Here is an 8,009-nt window from a genome sequence, read left to right as displayed (position 1 = left end):
GTTGACCCAAGTGACCAGCTAGTGGATTATCATGGGAGTAGTGAAGAAAGTTCTTAGTGAGTTCTTCAGGTACCACAAGCTGATACTTATTCCCTTCACCTTTTAGGGGAACTTTTCTGTACCAAATACCCTGAATATTCTCAAAGGTAATGGCTTGATCTTTGGCAGCACAGCGTGATGGAGTGGATGTTAACTGGAGTAAAGCTTTATCATCTTGTTGAGCTTTTTGTATTTCATCCAGACTGATAGGCAACTCTGATGCAGTTGTTGAAGTGATGGAAAGACAAGGTTTAGGTACTGACTCACCAGCTCTGGACAGAGCGTCAGGTACCAAGTTTACACACCCTTTACGGTGTTGAACTCTAAAATCAAACTGCTGCAGCCTCAGGGTCCAGCGTGTCAGACGAGAAGAGGTCTTTGGGCAATTAAATGCCCAAGTCAATGCAGAATGATCTGTGAAAACATCAAAAGGCATCCCTTCCAAGTAATGTCTCCACTTTTCTACTGCCCAAACCACCGCCAAACATTCTTTCTCTGATGTACTATAGTTCTTCTCCGCTGGAGACAGAGTCCTTGAAGCATAGGCGATTACTTTCTCCTGGTTGTCACAAGTTTGAGTGAGTACAGCTCCTAGTCCCACATCACTAGCATCTGTGTGTATCTGGAAAGGCTTAGTAGTGTCTGGTTGTGCAAGTATAGGTGCATGTTGTAAGGATTGCTTCAGAGCATTCACACTTGATTGACATTCCTCATTCCAATCCCATCTCACTCCTTTTTTCTTCAACTGATTTAGGGGAGCGGTGATATCAGCGAAATGAGGAATATAGCGATGATACCAACCTGCTAACCCCAAAAACCGTTGGAGGGACTTCAGGTCAGATGGTGTAGGAAAATTCACGATTGCTTGAATCTTCTCTTTGTCCATTTCTATCCCTCTTTCTGTGATCAGGTGTCCAAGGAATTTCAGTTGTCTGGTGAAAAACTGACATTTCTTCATGTTCAGGGTGAGGTTGGCCTGAGTAAGTCTCTCTAATACTTGATGTAAGTGTTTCTTATGTTCTTCTGGGGTTTTTGAATAAATGATGATATCATCGATGTAGACAAAGCATATCTTACCCCTCAACTCTCCCAACACTCTCTCCATTAGTCGTTGGAATGTTGCAGCAGAGTTTTTCAGTCCATATGGCATCGATTTAAAATGGAATAGGCCTTTGGTGGTGATAAAAGCAGTCAACTCTTTGCTTTCCTCTGCCATCTCGACTTGCCAATATCCAGATCTTAAATCCAAGGATGTAAACCAGGTAGCTCCCTCCAATGACTCCAAGATGTCCTGAATTAGAGGCATGGGATAAGCATCAAAGATGGTCTTTTTGTTAAGACGCCTGTAGTCCACACAGAAACGATAAGTTCCATCTTCCTTGGGGACCAGGACCACCGGAGAAGACCATGGTGAGAAAGAAGGCTCAATGATGTTGTTCTCCAGCATTCGATCTACCTCTTCTTCAATAATGCTTTTCTTTAATGGAGATACTCTATAAGCTCTTGATGTTACGGGAGTATGGTCTGTGAGGGTGATTTTGTGTTGATAAATCGATGTATGCCCAAGTTTTTCTGAGGTGGTAATTGGCCATGCAGTAATCAAGTCTCTTACTTCTTCGGGATAACAGATGCTTGGTGTATCAGATAGATAAGCAACTTTTGGCTGATAGTAAGGTGGAACAGCACAGTACAGGTGGAGTGCAGCATGTCTCACTGAGCAGGATGGACTTACAGGCATTTCCTGGGAATAGGGGGGTAAAACCGACATGAAGGGGAAGTACTTACAGTCTTTTCCTCTTCTTATACCATATCTCCCTTGTTCTAAATCCACCACCACTCTGGCGAGCTTCAGAAAGTCAAGTCCAATAATCACTGGAAAAGCCAAGTGGGAATCTCTCATAATGAAGGCTCCCATCTCATATTTTTCTCCATGCCACTCAACACTCATTGACTGATGATCCCTAGAATGGTGTATGGTTCCATCAGCCATGATGAACTTCTGAGAGGATAAAGTCTTTGATGTTTCAACTCTCTTAAATCTCAGTCTCTTCCACACACTCTCTTGAATTAAAGTAAATGTACTACCTGTGTCCAGGACGGCTGTTATCTCCTGTCCATTCACTTTGATGGTTACTCCCAGCAAGAAAGATGTTGGATGATGTTGGGTTATAGTCACACCAGCCAGATGTTTGCGAGAACCAGCTTCAGATGACTTCTTGGTCTTGTCTCTTTCACTACTACTTTCCACTTTCTTCCAGTATTCCTTTGTCCCCATGCAGTCCTTTTCCACCAGTGCTCCCACTTTGACCAGTTGACTAACAGTATTAACTGTCCCCCTCAAGCATCCTGCAACTCTGGGGTTGATGTTATTCAGAATCCTATTCACCAGTTCTTCTTCTGAAGCATCTGGTTTCCATTTCAGGCATAAAGCACGATAATTGTATGCAAAATCCCTGAGCCGTTGATTGGGCTGCTGTACCATATTTCTTAGTTTTTCTTCTACTTCAGACATATAGTCAGCTGGTAGAAAAGCATCCATTAATGCTCTTTTAAAGGATTCCCAGTCTTTCACCTTTCCCTTTTCAGCCTTCCACCAACTTAAAGCTGGACCTTGCAGGACAGTGCTAAGTGTACCCAATAGCTCCAGATTGGACAATGATCTCACCTCTAGATAGTCTTCACATTTCTCAATGAAGTTGAATACATCGGCTGTCTCACAGGTTTCACCGAAAGAGGGGAACTCCAGACGTACTGGAGGTCGAGCGAAAAAGAAGGATGAACCAGGTAAAACGTTAGCGTCAGACTGTGTCTGGTGACTTGAGGAATTAGGTGCAGAAACATGGTAAGTAGCATCAAAAGATGGTTTGGTTATAGGTGACTGTGCAGTGGAAAAAAGATCCAAATGTCTAACCTTTGTCTGTATAGTTTGTCTTCTAGAAGGATATGGGGTGCTTGTTGAATACATTTGTTTAATTTTACTTTCCCATTTTTCATCTCTCCTTAGAAAACAATCAACGACAGCTTTTTCTAATTTCTTCAATGAATCCTCAAAGTGTTCTTGCATACTGTTCAGACGATCATCTAATGCTTGTCTGAAGTTTGTTTCACGATTCACTGTACTCTCAAAAGCTTGGTTAAAGTCATATTCCATATTTTGAACTTTATCAGAAAGAGCCAATAAATCCTCCTTTAACTGAAAAACTTCATCATAAATACCTTGATTACCCACTTCATCAGAAACAACACCAGCAGTTTGATCAGTATCTGATATATACAATGAACTAAGCAGTGATGTCAATGGTTCAGTTGGATTGCGTCTAGTTGTAAATTGTTCACTTGTATAATCAGTTTTGTTTCCTTCACATGAATCAACAGTGTGTATTACAGGGTTGATTTGTGTTTCTGTATTTTCAACCTCATCCACAGTTGTATATGCATCATCCATGATAATATATGAAACTAGAACTAGTGCTAAATATAGAATTTCCCCGTACTGGCCACCACTATGTAACGCTCGTCTTTAAATCAACGGGATACACAAGAATAAAAATAAAAAAATGGTTCAATTCTCTAGTTTCTGTTTTCAAATTTTATCATGGATTGATAAAGAATACTTTTAGGATTATAACTACACAGATCTCTGAAAATGTCCTTACATTCAAACAAAAAAAAAAACAAACAACATTCGTACAATAACACAATACAAAAAAATGGTGAATCCCCGTGTGTGTGTGTGTGAGTGTAAAGTCCAAAAGTCCGTGGATGTGTACGTGCAAAATGGTTCGCGCTCACCCCAAAGTTTGAGTCCAAATAATTGGAACCATGCCTTGTTGCTGTACGGTAAAGGTCCTCCTAGGATAGTCTTGACTGTGGTCCTGCAAGACTAATGAGTCCTAAAAGAGCAAAAAATCCACGCAAAACAATTGTCCTTTGCCCACAAATCAAAAAGAAAAATACAAGGTAGTTTTGGCAAACACCTCACTCCATGTGCTCCTCTGGTTTCTTCAGATGTCACCTTGAGCAGTGTCCATGTGCCCACTCCCCCTTGTGGTGTGTATGTTATGTAAATGTGTATTTATGGAAAAAAACAGCAACAGTTGGAACAGGAAATAGATTAGACACATTCACTTCCCCTCATCACTTCAAAATAAAGACTGTAAAATAAGACCATTACTCAATATATAGTTGGGCTACAAAAAAACTAAGTGCGAGTATGCTTAATTGCATGGCCTATTCACACATTTAATGAATTTTTCAGTCAGCATAACTCAATTATGTGGCAGCGCTACATAGACCCCCCCCCCAAGGTACATATATATATATATATATATATATATATATATATATATATATATATATATATATATATATATATATATATATATATACACACATATACATATATATATATATATATATATATATATATATATATATATATATATTTATTTATTTATATACACATATACATATACATATATATATACACATATACATATATATATATATATATATATATATATATATATATATATATGTATATGTGTATATATATATATATATGTATATATATTTATACACACATATACATACACATATATACATATATATATATATATATACACACATATACATATATATATATATATATATATATATATATATATACATATGCTGCTGTTATTTATTTAACAGCTATTAAAATATATTACTAATTAATCCTCTCTGCATACAATTAATTAAGTTTTAGGTCTGTAGCCAAGGGGGGTTCGGGTGGTTCGAAATACCAAAAGTTGGATTATATTTATTTATTCATTCATTCATTCATTCATTCATTCATTCATTCATTCATTCATTCATTCATTCATTCATTTATTTATTTATTTATTTATTTATTTATTTATTATAGTATTATTCAAATGGCCAAATACTGACTGAGGAAAGTTGAATGTTCGGGCCAGTTTGTTATTTGCCTGAAGGCTTCAATGTTAAATTTAAAACAAGTTTTAACAGAGTTCTAAAAAAAAAAAATTATAATAGATGATGATAAATTTGTGTTTTATAAATAAGTATCTTCTCATATTTTTATTCAAAATTTTCTATATTTTTATAAATCTCTAATGTAAAACTCACCGTTTAAATGCACATTTGTAAATAAACATTTAAAATAGTAAAATAGTCGGGTAAGAAATTTGATAAAAAGGTAGTAATTTTCTTTTTTTGGTATATCAAAAACTGTGGTTATGATAACCATTTGACAAGATAACCCAGCAAAAAAATTCTTAATATGTCACTAAAATGCAATATTTATACCTCATAATTAAATAGAAAATGAGGGCAATAACTGCAAACGGGTTCAGTTTTTTTAGAAAAAAATATCCACCCCTTTTAGTGTAATGTTAAAAGAATGTTTATTAACAGATAAAGAGAGAGTTTAATAAAGGCTTCTGTTTATTTTAGCCATAGTGCAAGTGAAACATGTCTCATATATCAGTATTGTGCCTATACACAGGCTGTATTTTGTTCTGACAAATTGTTTCAACTGAACTGGCAAGCTACTCAGAGAGATTAGGAGAACTCCGTCCACCCTAAATCTACGCCCCTGCATCAGTGGTTAAAGCATTCTAACATTTATCAAAATATCTTCTTTTGTGTTCAGTAGAAGAAAAACAAACAGTTTGAAACCGTGTGAGGGAGTCACTGTCATTAAAATGTGAGACATTTTTTAATAAAAAATAATTATAAAAGATAAAATAATCAGCCAAATGCTATTGTAAGCCTATTTTGAAATAACAATTTTTTGTTTTTTTATTAAAACAAGACATTTTATGTTCATACCATGGTGTATTTCCAAAACAGGGTGTTCAAAAATGTCAAAGCCTAATAATGGTACTGTTTCGTAACAGTATATTCGTCATAAAACAATGTTAGCAGTAGATTTATAAGCGATAGGAAGTTCCTTAATGGCGTGTTTTGAAGAGCTCAGATCCTCTCACACATCAGCTGCACTGATTTCAACTCCAGATCCATTTGTTTGTTTTCGAAAGCATTTCCTCCAGCAGTTCAGAGGTCAGACTTCATCACTAGCAGCCTTATTTGGTAGATGATTTCTGTCCTGTCGGAGTTTATAGCTGAAGGCTCTAAATCACTTCCCAGAGTTTGTGTGAACTTGTCTGGAGATGTTTGTGTGATAATTACAGCATCATTGCCAGTAATATACGAATATTTGACTTGATCTCTTCTCATCTAATTACAGCGCGCACGCCCTTGATTGTTAAGTGCGGGTGGACGCGGTTGACGCATGCGCATTTGTACGAGCACTGTTCGCGCCTAAACAAACGAACTGAATGAGACACTCGGAAAAGCGAGGTGTTTTAAGCGCTTTGGACAGAAACACGTCGTTGAAGCAACGTGTAAACGATTCCGAAATAAGTTTTAATTTAATGTGTAGTTTAAGAGACCCGATTCACGATGATAACGGCTATTAAATCGTTTAAAATATGGCGCGAAAAATAAACTATGTGCGCAGTTGCTGGAAAAAGAGGAAACAAACTGTAAGATATAATGCTAACTGTGATAATAGTCTTCATGTGCTGTAGAGAATGTGTAAGTTGATTGGAAAAATAGGGAAAACTATAATATTTATGAAAAGGAAAGATGCTCTATTGCCACTTGAACAAAAATAGTGTTTTATTGACTATTTTGAGGGATGTAAACAAAAACAATGGTCCTAACATATATCCCGTTTTACATTTTTAATTTCCACTTCTTCCAAAAATCCAAGAAGTGCCACATATTGATAAATAATGTTATGAAAGTGGTTTTAACATTATAATATATTGAATTGCCTTTTGTTATGGTTATGAAATAGTTTGACAACAAGCAGGTAATGTTTACGGGCCAATGTTATCAGCACATTGAAATGGTCTATAGGCTACTTTATGAAAGTTCCAGTACACTGTACTGTAGTATTAACAAAAGTGATATAAAAAACTGTAATAAATACTTCTGTATGCTTTAGCGTTTAAGTACATTAAACTGTGGTGTATTAGTCAACAGAAAACTACACTATTCACCTTATTCTCCACGTACGAGTGGGCGCAGCCATTTGAATCATTTTGACTCGAAACTTCCGGTCTCATTCACTTCCATTAATTTTTAAATGTAAAAAACAGCTCGTTTTGCTGCTTGGTGTTGCAAACTGATATTTTCTTATTATATTATTTTACTTTGTCTGTATTGTCATGCAAACACTTGTTTGTAGAGTAAGTAGTTTGACCGTTTTTTGCCGTTTATTATTCCTAGTCATTTCTCCTATAGGCAACTGAATCGGAAGTTCTAAAACAATCGCAAAAACGCGCGCACTTCCGCATTGAAGAATAAGGTCAATAGTGTAATTTGTTTATTTTGCTGAATTTGTTCTGTTACCATAGCAACTATATTATGTCTAGATTTAAATAACTTCGCTACAATCAACAGAGGATATTCTAGGTTGTTGCTATTAGTATGAACTCATAAAACTGCATCCAGGACACCGGGTAGAAGTTTTCTGTCAGCTATCCAGATATCCGTCATGTTGATTTGGATGCTGTCTGGAGTCATGCGGTGCAGTTTTTCCGTTTGAGTTCAAATAAAGGGCGTCTGTAACACAAACCCCCCTCTGGGTTAAATGATGGAGGCTGCGCACTTATGGCACCTGTGTTTGTGTGTGTGCAGGTATTTTTGTGACATATCAAGATACAAATATATATATGGAGCCGTGGGTAGCACACAATCGCCTCACAGCAAGCAGTTCGAGCCTCAATTGGGTCAGTTGGAGTCTCTGTGTGGAGTTTGCAGGTTCTCCCTGTGTTCGCGTGGGTTTCCTCCGGGTGCTACGGTTTCCCCCACAAGTCCAAAGACATGCGGTACAGGTCAATTGGGTAAGCTAAATTGTCTGTGGTGTATGTCTGTTTCCTATTGTTGCGTTG

This window comes from Danio aesculapii, chromosome 22 (genome assembly GCF_903798145.1).
Source record: "Danio aesculapii chromosome 22, fDanAes4.1, whole genome shotgun sequence".
NCBI classification, from domain to species: Eukaryota; Metazoa; Chordata; class Actinopteri; order Cypriniformes; family Danionidae; genus Danio; species Danio aesculapii.
Note: the sequence above shows the minus strand (reverse complement) of the source record.